Source organism: Syngnathoides biaculeatus, chromosome 5 (assembly GCF_019802595.1).
Source record: "Syngnathoides biaculeatus isolate LvHL_M chromosome 5, ASM1980259v1, whole genome shotgun sequence".
Taxonomy (NCBI): domain Eukaryota; kingdom Metazoa; phylum Chordata; class Actinopteri; order Syngnathiformes; family Syngnathidae; genus Syngnathoides; species Syngnathoides biaculeatus.
In genome coordinates this window covers 10,094,615-10,112,004 of record NC_084644.1, presented here as the reverse complement: position 1 = coordinate 10,112,004, position 17,390 = coordinate 10,094,615, and the positions used below count along the sequence as shown (strand labels likewise).

The 17,390-nt window shown below is 44.8% G+C and overlaps 1 long non-coding RNA gene across 2 annotated transcripts in view; it reads right to left on the bottom strand.

Annotated features, from left to right (window-relative positions):
• LOC133500608 (uncharacterized) overlaps positions 1 to 9,943 on the bottom strand; it is a 40,229-nt gene extending 30,286 nt beyond the window's left edge. The window contains exons 1-3 of one of the 2 annotated variants that reach the window (XR_009794985.1): positions 9,927 to 9,943; positions 9,627 to 9,752; positions 9,411 to 9,519 (exon numbers count right to left, since the gene is read on the bottom strand). This is a non-coding gene — a long non-coding RNA (uncharacterized LOC133500608). Of the gene's footprint in view, positions 1 to 9,410; positions 9,520 to 9,626 lie in introns of both variants that reach the window. The other variant, XR_009794984.1, reaches the window with a different exon arrangement.
• Positions 9,944 to 17,390: the final 7,447 nt, after the last annotated feature.

Here is a 17,390-nt window from a genome sequence, read left to right as displayed (position 1 = left end):
AGCGTGTCCAATCAATTTTGTATGTTTTTTTGGGATGTGTGAGGAAACCGGAGTGCCCGGAGAAAACCCACGCGGGCACGGGAAGAACATGCAAACCCGGGTCCTCAGAACTGCGAGGCCAACGCTTTCCCAGCTGAACCACCGTGCCACCCAGAAGGTTAATAGTTACCGGAAAATCCACGGCAATTTCGTTTGCCCGTCTATGGCATTTCACATTGTGAATTCGCATTCCGCTAGCTGACTTCTGAAGTTAATGTGGAATTGTTAAATACAAATGTATTTAGATTTTATATTTGTACAGAAAAGCATAGATTCACCATCTGCCATGTTATAGTACCACGAGTCTTGAGTAGCTACCTACGAACACCGCTTGGCGACTGCTAAGCAGCTGAAATGTCCGACCTTCCTGTTTGTACTAATCTTGAGCAGGGAGCCAAAGTTCAAATGGCTTCAATTAACTCAAACACACACACACTGATTTGTGACTGAACACGTTTTTGTTAAACCCCGCCTCCTCTCCCCCACTGTGACCTTCAGGCCAAGGTTCACCCCGCCCGATAAAACAGCGCTCCCCCTCTCAACATGGACGCCGCCCTCGTTGATCACCTCAAAGGTTAAAGGGCGGGAAGCGTGTCGCGGACGACATGCCCCCTGGTTGGCCTTTCACCCCTCGTGCCTTCCGCTGTTACATAATCCACGAGGGGTCACGTGCGGAGACCTTCGGTTGGAATTACTTTGGGATTTTCTCGCAGGTGACTTGTGAATTGTCAACTTCCTGCAGCCTCGAAGCGAGGGATTTATATGAAGACTCCTCCGGATCACCTCCACACTTCCTTGGCTTGTCTCCTCATCCCCTCACCGCCACATCTCCCCCTGCGTCTCAGTTCTTCTCCTTGCCTCCCTGATCACTCACATTCTCACGTCTTTGTCTCCTTCCCCTCTCATCTTGAGATTTCTGCACCTCTCTTCCTCACCTCCTCTTCTCCTCACCGGCTAACTTCGGCCTCCTCAGCACATTACATCATGACCTCATCGTCTCCAGACCACCTCACTTCATCACATACGTCAACTCCTTCCCACCTCCACTCGTCTCCTCCTCCCTTCCTCATGTCCTCTCCTTCTCCCATCTCCTCCTTGTCCACTTACCTTATCGCCGCCTCCCTTCACCTCTCGTTTCCTTTCCCCCAGAGTTCCTCACTTGATCTCCTCACCTCCCCACCACCCCCCTTCTCCCCTTTCCATCTCTTGACCTCACTTCCTTGCCTCCTCTCCTCCTCCCCGCTTCGGCTCCCTGGTTCATCTCCTCGCGACCTTGCTAGCTCACCTCCTTATCTCCTCACCACCTCGTCCTCATTTCCTCACCTCCTCAACACCTCTCGCATGCAGCTCCCCGGTTGCCGTGGTAACAGGATATCTGCATGTATGCGTGTGTCTCTCCATTAGCAATTCTTGTTTCATGTTTTATTAGACACGCACACAGAAATTGTGTCAATGTACCAAAATGGGAAAACTGATGGTTACCGTAGTAATGCACTGGTGGGCGGGCCGTGCAGGGCGCTTTAAAACTAGGGCCATCTCAATATTGGGGGCCATCTGCGCTCCTATGTCCCATGTACGTGATCCCCTCAGGTTAGTTCTCCAATCCGCGTGACCCCGCCTTCTCTTCCATTCAGCAGCTCTGATTGGACTGTACCAAAGAACTGTGTGTGTGTTTCCTGTTTCAGATATTTTGACTCATTCAGTAAGTTTATTCACCTTAAAGGTCCTTTGCTGAAAATCACTACCACTTTTATGATTATTATTAACAGGAGAGAGAGAGAGGGAGAGAGAGAGAGAGAGAGAGACTGAGCAAATACTAGAGATTACTGCCACCTGCTGGTCAGGAGAGCCACATACTTTCACTTATGTACCAGAGGCAGAATTTTGCATCCTCACCACCTCATTGGCCTTCTCACCACTGCTAACATTTTGAACTGAGTACCAAATAGCTGAGTAGATATATACCGGCAAAGGTGAGACAAATGTTCGGTAGGACCCAAGTCCAACACATAGTTAGTAGGAAATGACTTTGATAAAGAATTTAAGACCAACTGTGACCGGTCAATTCAGAGCCAGGATACACAACAGTTCACTTCACAGAGCGTTACTCATCAAAGATTAGCAATTTGTAATTCTCAGTAGTCAACAGATAGCAGGTGAGGAATGGTCCAGTTCCATTGTTGTCTTAATCCACAATTCACTGCGAGTAGAACGTGGAAACTTACTCTTGGCACTGTAGCAGAATCCCCAAAGGCACAGAGGACAGTAACAGATAAACTGGATATGGCAGAACTCTCACGTAGTTGTGATTTACGGTGAAGTCAAGCTAGTGTTTTTCGGGCTGTCACAAGAACCAATAGATTCGTCAGAAATTCCTGTAGCCAACAAACAATGCCTTGCATTTGAAATAATGTGCATTGCTTCTCCAAATAACAGCTAGTGCGCCCTGGTTCACCATTCGTACACGTCACAGCTGGCCCAGTTACTTTCCACCTTTTAAGTCATCAAGCGCTTCTTGAGTCGATATCTCTACCACACTTATCGCTGTCTACATATCTATATTTCTTTTTGTAACGTTGTTTGGTCACGGGGGAAGTTTGAAAAAGTAGCAAGGGTATTTTGACAAAGTAAGGGGTATAAAGTACAGCGATCCATCCATTTTCTGAATAGCACTTTTTTAAAATGAAGGGTCAAATTTTAAAAATGGTGAACAGAATAAATGTAGTATAGATACCTGAAAAATCCCCTTAAGTATCGTGATGAAATATTTGTAATGTGTTAATTCCGACCCAACTCATTCCCTTTCAAATAATTAACACAGAAGTGCTGAAGTAGCATTTCAACGCAGTAGCCATGGCAACCATGTCAGCGCCTGATTCCCCCCACCCTACCCCGCAAGGCCACCACCTCAGGTCAAGGTTGAAGTCTCGGCATGGACATCACTTGACCTTTGCACGGATCTCGATGGCCTCCTGCAGTTTGGCACAATGAGCAATCACCACCGACAAGACTCGATGATTACTCGCTCAGATCCCCAAGAACCACACCGAGCCTCTCGGACCTCGTCCGCCATCTGTTGTCCTCGTCGGGAGACAGTTTATGTGCCGTCATTATTAAGTGACTGATTTATGACCTCATTAGCAAATGATATTTACACTTCCTGGTTGCAGCTGAATGGACGGTGGGTGCCTGATGTCAAAAATGCTTCAAAATATTTGCTTGCCAGACACGTCTTTCTTGAGCCTTATATCAAGAATTCGAGTAATTGATTAGTAACAGTCTACGTTTCACTTCCTGGTAGCACCTCCCTAGACAAAGGTGATGTTAAACAGTCTCCAAATTTATTTTTGTTCATTGTTGTAATCCTGAAAATGGACATTAGCATACTTGCATACGAAGATACAAAAACATTCCCAGGCTTTGACGTAACAAACCGAGCACGTCATCGACGATGCGTCCGTAACGCGCCGCATGTTTCCCAACCTGTCGCAACTTTGTGGGATTGAGCCTGACCAGATCCAGACATGGATGCCCCCCCCTCCCTCCCATAATAATGCTCCTTCATGGGTGCCCCTCTCTTCATTAAAACCCACACTAGAGAGGTGCCTAGAGGATTGGGGGTTCCTCCAGCTTGTGTGGGACCATGTGATGTTTTGGACTGGGGGGGCTGTATGGGAAATGACTTTGCGATTAAATGACTTGACTTAGGGGAAAGCCGCCGCGACAATTTGCTGTCTGGCCGTCACAAAGGGGGAGTTCAGAGTTCAAATAATTGCGTCGGGTTGAAGGCGCTTTCTCATGTTAATGCCGATGCAAACAGGTCGCCGTCTGCAGCATTTTGACGCAAGCAAGTTTGAACGAGTTTGAAAGTGGAATCATTGTACATAGAGTAATATTTGTGTTGGATCGGTGTTTTTAAGGGTGTGGCCTGGTGAGTGACAAGAAGGGCTGACCAGAAAGGCCTGGTGGACACACAAAGAAAATGGAGCCGTTTTTGTTCCTATTTTGGCCATTCCATACCAAGGACGCCTAACGTCACATAAGATGATTGTTAGCTCTGAGGTACAGTGATGCCTCGGTTCTCGACCACAATCCGTTCCAGAAAACGGTTCGAGAGGTGATTTGTTTGAAAACCAAATCGATGTTTCCCATTACAATGAATGGAAAAAGAAATAATGCGTTCCAAGCCTAAAAGAATTAGGCTTTTTAAAGCATTTTTTATGCTTTTCCTGATAATAAACTGCATAGTAGAAATACATGTATCGTTTGAATACTTTATATAATAAAATGATTTAAGAAATATATTTATTTTTTGCTTAGATTGTATGCTTTCGTAGTAGAGTACGCTACGCTGGGAGTGCATTGCCGTATCTGTAGCAACTCGGCCCCCAGCCTTGTAAACTTTTTTTTATTAACATAAGTGCAGAATAACTTTTAACAAGCAACTTGCCTTCTTTGGAGCCATGATTGGGGGTTAATACGGTAGTCCTCCATAAGAAGAAAAACAGTCACTACCGGGACACGTCTGTGTACAGAGGCTGCGTTATACAGGATAACAAATGTGCGCTGGTTGCACCGCGCGCGTTATGTCATTTCCATTTTTTTTTTCGTGGGGCGTTCGAATTGACAATAACAAAGCGCGTCGTGAGTGGGTCAGCTGCTTGTGCCGCGCACGTTATGTTGTTTCCGGGGTTTTTTTCCGGCGGCGTGGGAATTCACAACAAAGCGCGTCGTGGGTTAGTTGATTTGGCCGTGCGCAATATTTTATTTCCGGGTTTTGTCGGGGGCGTTCCAGTACGTATTTTTGTCAGAAAAAAGCAAAAAAAAAAATCTCAAAATTTTCATTCGAAAACCGATTTGTTCGAAAATGGGGACGTTCGAGAACCGAGGCCTTACTGTATGTTAAGAGTGAATACGTCCCGATAATTGGGTCTGAAACAAGCCCAGGTAAAAAAAAAAAAAAAAATCTTAAATATTAAATCTCTTCAATTTTTACAGCCAAGTCACCATGTGTATCGGGAAAGCCGACTACTCCCAAGCCACATGACTCCATGCATTTTGATCTAAAACGGAATGTCTCCAAGTGACCTGACTAAGAAACAATAAAAATAGTAAATAAAATCTGATCATCTAGATGTGTGCCATTAATCCACAGGTGTCAAAATCAAGGCCTGGAGGCCAGATCCGGCCCGCCGCATGTTTTTATGTGGCCTCCTAAAGCAAATCATGTATATCAACTTCCATTACCTTTATTAAAATCTGTACCAAAATTTTAGATTGTCATATCATAAATAATAACATTGAGCTATTGTCAGCATGTTAGTGTGCCCAAACTTCAACAATGGTTGGAAAATCCAGCAAAGGAGGAGAAGACGAAAGTGTATAAGAGGCCTGAAGGAAGAGGCCCTTTTGGAGGAGGAGGAGAAGAAGGAGGATGCCCGGGGCGTCGGCTCGGGTTTTCTTAATGGGAGCAGACAAGCGGGTGACGGAGTGAAGATGCTTAATTGGCGGGAGTCGTGGGAACGCGTAAACAAACAGCTGCCACCTCGGACCCTCGCGCTGTTGAATAAAGTGCGAGCTGGCAGCTGCGGCATCTAAACAGCCGAGAAGAACCAGAAGAAGAAGAAGGAGGAGAGGAGGAATAGGAGGAGGAGGAGATTAGCCTCTTTTTAATCCTGCTGCAGTGGCGCAGCACACACACATATGCGAACAAAACGTGTGAACATACATGCATTAATTGACTCCCTTATAAACATCTATCTGCCCCCGCGCACACTAGATTATCAGCACAGAAGATAAGACAGTCACGGATTTCTGCTTTTCTCACACTACTAATGGGAATTATTCATTCATTCGGCATTAAGGCACATTTCTTGTACACCTGTACGTGATCCAAACAATATTTGTGTATTTTTTTTTTCACAGATGCTTTCAGCACATGGCCCATAAACAAACTGGAGTAGCACTGAATTCATATTCAGATAAATATCTTTTGGGAAATGGGAAATCTTCATAGGAAAGTCACTTTGTTTTTAAATAAAAAATATATATATATTTGTAAAAACAAAAGATGGGAAAAATACATGTACTACAAATAAATAAAAAATACATATTAAATATAGTATATTTATAAGGTCCCACTTTAAATACACACTTTAAATGATTGTAAACCTGACGTTTGTTAAAATTTAAATAATTTTTAACATTTAAAATAATTTACAAATATTATCTAAATTGTGTTCTGTATACATTTTTGGGACACCCTGTAGATATAATAATGAAACAAATAAACAGTTATTTATAAAAATATTTTCACTATATAAATATTTATAAATACATCTACTATAATGCACATAAAATTAGTCTCAATAAAAAGAAAAGACATTATTTTTTAATAACAAAAGGTGTAATATAGATATTTTGGAAATAAACAATATCAACTGTAAAACAAACAAATATATGCAATAAATATTTATAGATATTTTCTGTATATTGCATGTTTTGTGGTACCTTAATAAGCCACTTTAAAAAATAGAAATAAAAAAGAACTCATAGCCCATTCAATTCTTTCCCTTCAGACTTTCCTTTGATTTATTTGAGGCGCAGCTTCTAATAATAGACGTGTCCATCAACAGGGTTAATTGCTACGGTGCGAAGGCTTCTGGTCATTAGATCAGTCCCACCTGCTTGACACCCTCTAAAAGGCAGACCCTCCCTCGTCTTTTCACAAGATGGCCAGCACGCCTCCTCTATGAGACGTATGGGATGTTGCTACGGCTAACGAGCTAGCTGGCAAATATGTCTCGGGGCTCGTCAGCTAATTTTCGCTTGTTTATTCTGGACAAGCTGATGGCGACCAGCCCGCTCATGATATCAAGGTGAATGTGTGTGTCCACTGCTCATCTTTAATTGTCTGTTTGATACTCATGTAAAGAGGGCATTTGAAAGTAACCTCATGGTAGCATGTTGTACCGCTTGTGCTAACTCTGGGTTGCTAATAAAACCAGCTGATGATATCTGGCTAATGCTAGCCCACTCACGCTATCTCGCTAATACAAGCCAGCTCATGCTTTACAGGGTCCGCGATTTTATGTGCGGAGAAAGTAAAAGGGAAGTGTAATGTTTTTGTTCACAATGACACCCCCCCCCCCCACCCCACTTCACACACACACGCACTCCTCCCTCTAAATGCACTGGCACATCTCCCGTGATGTCCCTTCTGCCAGCTTCCTGCCTCTGTGTGCCATCCCGGGAAGCCCCCGCCCCCTCGCCTGCCCCCCTCCCTCCGGGCGTTAATGGAGGCCATTGAGGGGCAAAGAAAGCCCCCTTTGTGGGCACCCGTTTGCTCACACACAGTTTCAGAAGCCAGTGCCAAGAGCGGAGATCCAAAGACGGGCGCACCAAAAGTGGCATGGACGGGAGTCGAGGAACGGGTACAGGCGAAGAGGGCATGGGGGGCCGCATCTCGGGGGTAGGAGGGGGGAAGTTGGCACAGAGGCCCGCATGTAAAGCCCAAAAAGAAAAGATACTAAACCAGGGAAGGGTTAAATTGAACAATACAAGATATAACAATTTTTGAAGTTTGAATTGTCTTGTTTTAAATGTAAAAAAAAAGATCAACAATTCATTTTTTATGTTAAAAAAAGTGAGGGAAAAAAGTGTCATGTAGTGTATTTTATTGTTTTGAGTATATTATAGAAACAATTTTTAGTATGTGACCCTCAGTGGAAAAAGTTTGGACATCCCTGGATTTAGCAAAAGTAGACAGTGTGAATAGCGGGGCCAGGAGTGGGGGGGGGGGGGGCAAAGGAAAGGAAATGGGTGACAAACTGAGAAAAAAAAAAAAAAGACATTGACTGAGGTAAAGACAAAGAAGCGGACATGGCGCACTTTGGGCTGATTTATAACGCCGGGATTGTTTGTCCCTGGGTCATGCAGTTGCACTTTAAACACGCGGGCGCTAAATCTGTGCTAACGGTTTTTGTTGTCAGGGTGATGCCGGCCGGGCACTCAATGGCATTGTGGGCGTTTTGTTTGTGTATGTGTGTGTGTGCCTGTGTTCCTTTTGTCATCATTAAAGCAAAAAAAAAAAAAAAAAAAGTTTCCTGCTGCCTTGCTGCCAATGTACCTCTTGGTTACTTTTGTTCCTGTGGAATTCTGGCGCTCAGGTGCAAACTGAGCGCGGCGGCCGAACTGGACAATCGCGCGCAAATTGCAGTCAGCCAGTCACACATGCAAAGCTGCCAACTGACCCTTGCGCAGTTATTCGCTGTTATGTTCATAGTGAAAAAACATTTTGAGAATCCACGTGTACTGTACTGCTTTAAAAAAAAATGGCACAACAAGCAACATGACCTAATTGACAAGGAAGGTATAATATAATGCTACAAAGGCGGAATTACGATAAGAAAATAAACGGGAGAATATTGATTTTCGAGAGGGTGTGGGAAACTCTCCGCCCATTCATTTGACTGTATTCTTGTACTTCAGAGACAGACTCACCATGTTTTTTTTAAACTAGTACATATGAAATTATGAGTACAGTGGTGTGTGGTACTGGGTGTTTTGTTCAGCGCTCATAGCTCAAAACAATCACATCGCAAATCATCCTTCCCCATTGAAATAAATGGAAATGCCTCCCACCAATACATCAAAACATTTTGTAATGTTTTTCATAAGAAAAATACCAATTATATTATTGTACTGCATTAAAAAATTACACAATTCAATAAAATGTAATGTTAATTTTTTTGTGCTGCTCCTTCTGATGTGTGCACTTTGGCTACTGAGTGCAATACAATACAGGCATTGAGACACAGATGAAGAAGAGTTTCACAATGGACTCAGCAAGTAACATTAGTCATTTTGTGATGAGAGTAAAGATCATATGGCTGTGGGTAATGTGATGTTACTAGAAACATGTGCTGCGCCACCGTTTGTGGTCCAATTTTCATTCCTGCAAGGTGTTCTAACACTTTTACATTATGTGCATCTTTTGCAATCTGTGTTAAGAATAACGTAGTGTACTTAAAGGGATAATGTGGTTGTTTTGAATATTGACTTTTTTTTTAATATTTAGTTTTAGAATCAATTTTGATCAGGAGTGACAACAAACAGCACAAAGACTTTTTTTTTTTCTTTCAAGATTTATTCACTATACTTAACTGGAATTTTGTTCATTGCAATCAAACTGTACAGTGCTCTTGTGTAAAAATGTTTGCTTGCTAGTTAGAGCAAAGAAAAAACATGACTCATATCTCAAAAATCTCATGAGTCGGCTCACATCTCAAGGCAATTGTGATTCTATTACAGGTATTAATGTGTTTTTTTTTAATCCAAAATTAGCTCTAATAAATTTTGCACGGACTCACCAGTCATATTTTCACATATTCCAGGTGTGTCTGTGTGACCGGTGACCTTCTGCGTTGTGTCGGTTTGATGAAAGGTGTCACACCAGGACCTTTTTTAATCCTTTTTACTCTGATGGAATAAACAGAAAAACCTTTCTATAATCTTCCCAGTGGAACACTGTAAAAAGGGCAGACTACATGGAAAATTACATATACAATAAATTTGATCAAATTTACCTGATGGAATAAACAAATACATTTCCATATGAGTTTCAACTGTCCGCTCGACCTCCTACATAAAGAAACTACAGATGACGTCACCAACCCGGAAGTCAGTTTGGCTCGCCACAGAGTTATCCACCCCTGTGAATTTCAATTGTTAGGAAAACACCTTTATATGTGACTCAGCAGATTTGTACCCCACTACGTGACGGGAAAAGAGATAATAACCACATTGAGACTAAAAGATGCATCATAAATAGATGGAAATATTAGGATGGTTCGGGATTACCAACTGATTGAAACTTGATCACGCACCTTTCCCGGAGGAAGACTACACGAAAGGGCGGAGGCGGGGCCACGGAAAACCTCAAAATACCACAGAAGAAGAAACATTCCAGCGGAGGAACACTAAGCTTATATACAGATAGATTTTGTATAATTATCTAGAAACATTCATTCAACACACAGAATGACCCATTTGGAACCCAAACGGATTTATTATACATATTATTGGTGGCTGAGATGAACCTGCCAGGTCCGTGCCCTTGACAAAATGAGTTTCTTCCTCCCCGGCTCACTCTGATCGATCCGCAATTCTCAACAGAGACTCAAGACGGCCCCCTACAGGTGGCCTCGTCCCCGTCCTCCACCCCCGCCGCGCGGCACACCGCCTCGCTTCTTTGTCCCCACGGCGGCCTCCCGCAGCTAAATGGCCGACCGCCGCGGCCCGGAAACGCTCGTATCCCTGCGCCACCGTGGGAGAAAGAAAGTAGCGCCGCATTTGTCATCTGCTCCGCACGCCTGATTGGCTTTCACTACGTGGCCTCCTAATTAATATGCCGGGGCCCGCCCCCTCCCGCCGCGCTCTAAGACAAAAGCGTTTTTGTGTGTGCGTGCGTGTGTGCGTGTGTGTGCGAGCGCCTCCTCTTTTAATTAAACTCAAAAGCGAGCCTCGTCATCGGTGTGTGTGTGTGTGTGTGTGTGTGCCCCCCCCCCCCCCGCCGCCGTCCGTCCCACGCACACAAAAAAGCGTGCTCGTTTGTCGCCTCCATGCAAATTAGCGAGCGATGGAGGTTTTTCCTGGCGGGGGCCACAATGGAGGGTTTGTACTGGGAACCCAATGGGAGAGGTTAGGAGGGGTTGTGGGGAGACGACCGAGACCAAATTCCCATCGCGACGTCACGTCACTTTCTTCCCTCGTTTATTAATTTAGGCCAGATTAGTCGCCTGTTAATCAACCCCCTCCCACCTTTGCCTGGCTTTTATCAGTAGCGAATGAGGTAATATACCCACCGAACACCCCCTCACGCCCCCCCCACAATATCTTTTCTTACTGTACAGAGCTTTTAGACTCAATGAGACACTGTGATATGACAAATTTGTTTATCATTTTGACGCCATCAACATCAGGCATGACAAAATGAAATAAAATGACAAAAATAATACTGCTTTAATCCAGTTGAAAGAGGGAAAAGAGACATTAATAAGTACTATAATAACAATAAAAGAAGGCGACACGGTGGATCACAGTTCTGAGGACCCTGGTTCCCCGCGACCCTCGTGAGGATAAGCGGCAAAGAAAATGGATGGATCGATAATTTAAACTCAAAATAATAAGGTGGCACGGTGAATCAGCTGGTAAAGTGTCGGCCTCACAGTTCTGAGGACCCCGGTTCGATTCCAGCCCCGGCTGTGTGGAGTTTGCATGTTCTCCCCGTGCCTGGGTGGGTTTTCTCCGGGCACTCCGGTTTCCTCCCACGTCCCAAAAACATGCAACATTAATTGGACACTCTGAATTGCCACAAGGTGCGATGGTGAATCTTGGCAACCAGTTCAGGGTGTACCTCGACTCCTGCCCTTTAAAGGGTGGGATAGACTCCGGCACTCCCCGCGACCCTCTTGAGGATAAGCGGCTAAGAAAATGGATGGATGGATAATAAAAGGACAATCAGACCTGTTGGAGTTTGCGCATAAACAAGGAGAAAATTAAGCGATAAAAGCAAAATCATAAAACAATAATTTGATTTAGACTCAAGTAAGATGGACGGTAGTTCGACAAAGAAAAAGAACAAAAATAAAAGACAAGTCACTTGAAGGCCCAATGCTTAAAAAAAAATGTTATTACATTTTTAAAAAAGCTAGCCTCGCAACTAAGTGAGTTTTTTTCCTGCAGCGCTTTTCACAGACAGCGCTTCAGAGTTATTGTCATTTACTGGATAATGAAATACAGAAATGACGCAGTTTACTTTTTACAGTTAATACAAGAAAAAAAAATATATATATATATATATATGAATAAATATCCATCCATTTTCCTCTGCGCTTATCCTCACAAAGGTCACGGGGAGTGCTGGAGCCTATCCCACAATCGCACCTTGGGGCAATTTAGAGTGTCCAATTATTGTTGCATGTTCTTGGGATGTGGGAGGAAACCGGAGTGCCCGGAAGAAACCCACGCAGGCACAGGGGGAACATGCAAACTCCAGACAGGCGGGATTGAACCCGAAACCTCAGAACTGTGAGGCCAAAGCTTTACCAGCTGATCCACCGTGCCGCCAATGAATGAATAAATAAACAAAACAAATTTAAACCTCCTCACTAGCATCACTAGCTTAGCATGATTCACTTGCTTTTCCCCACCTGTCCCCTCATCTCAATTAAGAAGCCATGAAGCCCCTCCGCCGTCCACTCATTGAGACCTCCAGCCCCCCCACCCCCCGAAATCCCAATAGTCACGCACGCCCACAACGGCAGCCTGTCGTCGGAATGCGTGCGCTGGAAGTCGGGTCGCTCAATCGCGGTGGCTTGTGGAGGTTAGTGGAGGTGAGGGCGCGAATGAATGCTCGATGATGTTGCGTCGGGGGGTCGAGAGGTGGGTCAGTCCTCTTTTGTTGCGCCGGTGTCCAGCGCCCCCCCGTGAACCCCCGGGGTCTTTCATGAGGAGTGTGTAATGGCGGCCTTTGTTGGTTTTTCCTGGTCTAATGGCTCCGCCGGGAGTCCTTGTTAGCGTCCGGGTGTGACGCCGGGGGACCTCGCAGGAACTCTGGGATTAGAGGCCGCCCCAAACGTGATCTGACCCCCTCGTAGTCATAATGGTCATTCACACGTCGCGTCGTCGTCCTTTCCTCAGATCCCATAATTGCCGAAGATTTCATTTGTTCCTGGCGGAGCTCTTAAATTTGGGGTTCGCGGCGTCATTCACGCCTCCATGATATAATCTCCTCAAAGATGGAACGATTTAGAGAGCAGTCTTTAAATCAAACAAAAGCGCCAATCACAGACGGCTAAATTGGCTCGTCGCAGCTTTAGCAGAACCTTTCCGGGGCACTCATTTTCTCCCTAAATGAACGGCTGTGGAAACACAATTTGGTGCTACTATTTTGTGCTAAAAAAAAAAGAAAAAAATGTCTGGAAAAAAAAAACAACAAGTGAGAAAAATGCTTGCTGTCTGAAAGCGCCCCCCAAAAAATGAAACGAAATCCTTTGCCATTTTGAGGTGAAAATAAGATCGTGATTTGAACAAACGACCCTTAAAGCGATGGTCCCCGAAGTTTTTTCGCAGCGCCCCCTTTTTTTAGAAATGACATTTTCAGTGTCTCAATCAGTGGTCTTCAAACTGGGGGTTGCGGCCTCAGGTGTTACCACTATAGTTCTCGACCACAATCCGTTCGAGAAGGCGGTTTGAGAAGTGATTTGTTCAAAAACGGAATCAACCGCCGCGCGAGGTATGCTATTTCTGTTTTTTTTTTTCGGGGGTTCGTTCAAATCGACAGTAATAAAATGCGTCGTAGGTGTGTCAACTGGTTGGGCCGCGCGCCTTATGTTATTTCTGTCTTTTTTCGGTGGGGTTGGAGTTCACAACACAGGAAGTGACTTTTGTCAACTCTGTTAGCGCTGCGCTAGCGTGTTGCTGCTGTGTTACTGGTGTGCCTCAGTGATATTTACTGGTAAATATTATTTTAAGCAGCCCTGTTAGCGTTAGCACTAGTGTGGTGCTAGCGTTAGCGCTAGCATTAGTGCGGCACTACCATTGGCACTAGCGTTAGCGTTAGCACTAGTATTAAACTCTTTCTGTGTACCATCTTTCTTTGTAAATATCTCATGTTTCAATGTGGGCACTTGCGGCTTTTACCCGGCTGCGGAATATGTATGTACCAAATAGTATTTCCTTTGCAAATGTACTCGGTGAGGCTTGTCACCAGGTGCGCTCTGCAGGCTGGGAATTACGGTAGTTTTCTTCTGTAATGAGCTGCTACAGAAAGAGCGATAAAGACAAAGCATTCGGCGCTACTATTTTTAACCAAAAATAGATCATATTCTGAACATAAACAAAAAAAAATCACTTAAAAGAAAACATCAGGGAGAAATGCTAATTCATGTCTACTTTGCTAGTTTTCTGCTTAAATGGGCTGTTGCAGGAATAGAAATAAAAAATAAATATTTGGTGCTATCTCTTTGCACTAAAAGAGACGGTCCTGAATAAACGACACTAAAAAAATCAACCAGAAATGACATGAAATGATAATTCAGACCAACCGTAAACAGTTTGATTGCCTCAAACGTGTCGAAAATAATCAGGAAGCGAGACAACTTGTACGACTGCAAAATGCAAAGCGCAGATCGCATTGTGGGAGGTGGGGGTCGTCAGTCAAATATGGCGGCGGTGAACATTTTTGGGCCGCGAATGAGGTGTCGCCGCTTTTGTTGATTTGCCTTTCACGTGACGCGTCATTTTTCCACGCCCGTGAAGCACTTTGGAGTGCTCCGGCGCACTGGAGGCAATTTGCCTTCAGTCAAGTGGCTGAAAACCTCTCCAGCTGAACAACTTCCTGCGTTTAGTACCGACCCCGCCTCGCCCCCGTCGCCGCCCGCCCGGCCCCTCCGAATGGTGTCGCCGGCGTCAATGGCGACCTCCCAGTGGGCCGCCGCTCGGCTGATGAGCTGCCTTTGTTCTGGGAGTAATCCGCGAGGCCGCTGGAAAGTGCAACGTGGAAAAGAGCAAATGGGCTTCGACTGTGAGAAATAAAACATTCATACGCGATATTTTTATGTACGTATCAGGATCATTAAAGTATCCCGTGCAACCAAACTTAATGTAACCTACCTTAAGGTGGCGCAAAAAAAACAACCTATCATCTTCTAATGTCACCTAATGTTATGCGACCAAAGATAACATACCATAACATAACTTAAATTAACGAGCCTATCATAACATAAACTAAAAGAACGTAAGATAATGAAACGTGATGTAACGTAACCTAGTACAACGTAACAATCTAAAATAAACTAAGCTTGCCTGATGAAATTTAATAAAACCTAGCATAATGTAACATAACATAATTCAACATAAGTGGCACGGTGACTCAGCTGGTAAAGCGTTGGCCTCACAGTTCAGAGGACCCGGGTTCGATCCCGGGCTGCCTGCGTGGAGTTGGCATGTTCCCCCCGTGCCTGTGTGGGTTTCCTCCGGGCACTCCGGTTTCCTCCCACATTCCAAAAACATCCAACATTAAATGGAGGCTAAATTGCCCCTAGGTGTGATTGTAAGTGCGGCTGTTTGTCTCTATGTGTCCTGCGATTGGTTGGGGACCGGTTCAGGGTGTACCCTGCCTCCTCCCCGTTGACAGCTGGGACAGGCTCCAGCACCTCCTACAACCATTGTGAGGATAAGCAGCTAAGAAAATGGATGGATGGATGGATGGATGGATGGATGGATGGATAATTTACCCGAATGTAAAGGAATATAATGTAACTTAACCTAATGTAACACACAACCGAACATAAAGTCATGTAAACTAATATAATCTAATCAAATTTGTCAAAACCTAACCAATTGTTATTTAATGTAATGCAAAATCCATCCATTATCCAAGCCGTATGTAACTTATTGTAACGTCACATGACGGTAAATAACCCGGTAACGTAACAAAATATGAGCTCACTCTGCGTAACGCAATGAAGCGGAAGAATGCCGTGACATGTCGGTCGAGGATTTCGCTGTTCTCTTTGGGTTGCTGGATTGATTTCTTTGTTCCAGTCCTTCCATACGCAAGGAAAAAAAAGATTTCATCTGAGCATGCGGGTAAAAAAATTGAAACGCCAAAGGGTCTGTCGAAACTTCTAACAGATTGGATGCATCCTCTCAATATGAGCCAGCGCCTCCCACGGGCTCCCAGCGGGATGTCGCGAGGGCTTCCATTGAGCCTTTATTATCACCTACGGCGCCGATTCAAAAGGACGGCGGCCATCTTGTTTGGGAAAGGCCGCACGGAGAGCAGACACCTGACGTCCTATTCAGGGAACGTGGGAAATGATCACGCCGTCGTCGTCGGCAAGTGCCGGAGGTCCTGCTTTGTGTTGACTTGAAATACAACACCTTCGCCCCCACAAATAAAATACACGTCACGTTTAAATTTGGTCATTTTGAAGTGGGATTTTTAAAAATAGGGATTGAAGTTAGTTTGTTTTTAAAAATAGAGTTCAGGTTTCATTGCTGTGTTGGTTTGTGTGTGTGATGACCTGGTGGGGCTGTGAAAATTGCTTCCTTCCTTACATCCATTCATCCAGCCATCTTCTGAGCCGCTTATCCTCACGACAGTCACGGGAGTGCTGGAGCCAATCCCAGCTGTCATCGGGCAGGAGGCGGGGTATACCCTGAACTGGTTGGCAGCCAATCGCAGGGCACCTAGAGACAAACAACCAATCGCACCTAGGGCAATTGAGAATTCCCAATTAATGTGCCATGTTTTTGGGATCTGGCAGGAATCCGGTGTGCCCGGAGAAAACCCACACAGGCACGGGAAGAACATGCAAACTCCACACAGACGGGACCGGGATCAAACCGGGGTCCTCAGAACTGTGAGGCAAATGCTTTACCAGCTGTGTCACTGTGCCCCCTTATTATTTTGAGTTTAAATTATCCATGCATCCATTTTCTTTGCCGCTTATCCTCACTAGGGTTGTGGGGAGTACTGGCGCCTATATCGCCTGTCAGCGGAGTAAATCCTGAACTGGTTGCCAGCCAATCGCAGGGCACCTAGAGACAAACAACCAATCGCACTCACAATCACGCCTATGGGCAATTTAGAGTGTCCAATTAATGTTGCGTGTTTTGGGGATGTGGGAGGAAACCAGAGTGCCCGGAGAAAACCTACACAGGCACGAGGAGAAGATGCAAACTCCACACAGGTGGGGCCAGGATTCGAACCTGGGTCCTTGGAACTGTGAGGCCAATGCTCGAGAGCTGAACCACTGTGTTGGTCCCACTTGGAGGTGATTTGCATTGGGATGTCTTCGGGACCAGAAAAGTGTGGCGGAAAATACATTTTCCTCCGTCGGCTAAATGTTTTGAAGAAGTAACGCCAAACGGATACTATCCCTAAAAATGATTTTCAGGCGGTGGTGTTGATAATTATGATCACGAAACCCTCTTCTCAGCTCCTCCGTCCCCTCCCCCCTGCGGCTAATCATCCCCTCACACTCGGCGCCCCGAGGACGGCGTTATATATCTGTAACGAGGACGCCCGCTTTTCTCGGGCTCGTTTGATCCCCCCCCCCCCCCAAAAAAAATGAAAGTGTGTTAATTAAGCAGCGAGAGACAAAGCCCATCTGGAACATTCGCATTAACCCCTTCCACACTCATTAAGTCTTTAAGACTGAAAGGATTAATGGCGACCAACACTTGATTGCATTGCCTTCTTCCTTAACGACACTATAACATAATTACTGCATCTACAATACCCGCTAATATATGTTCACAGTGATATTATATAGGTTTAA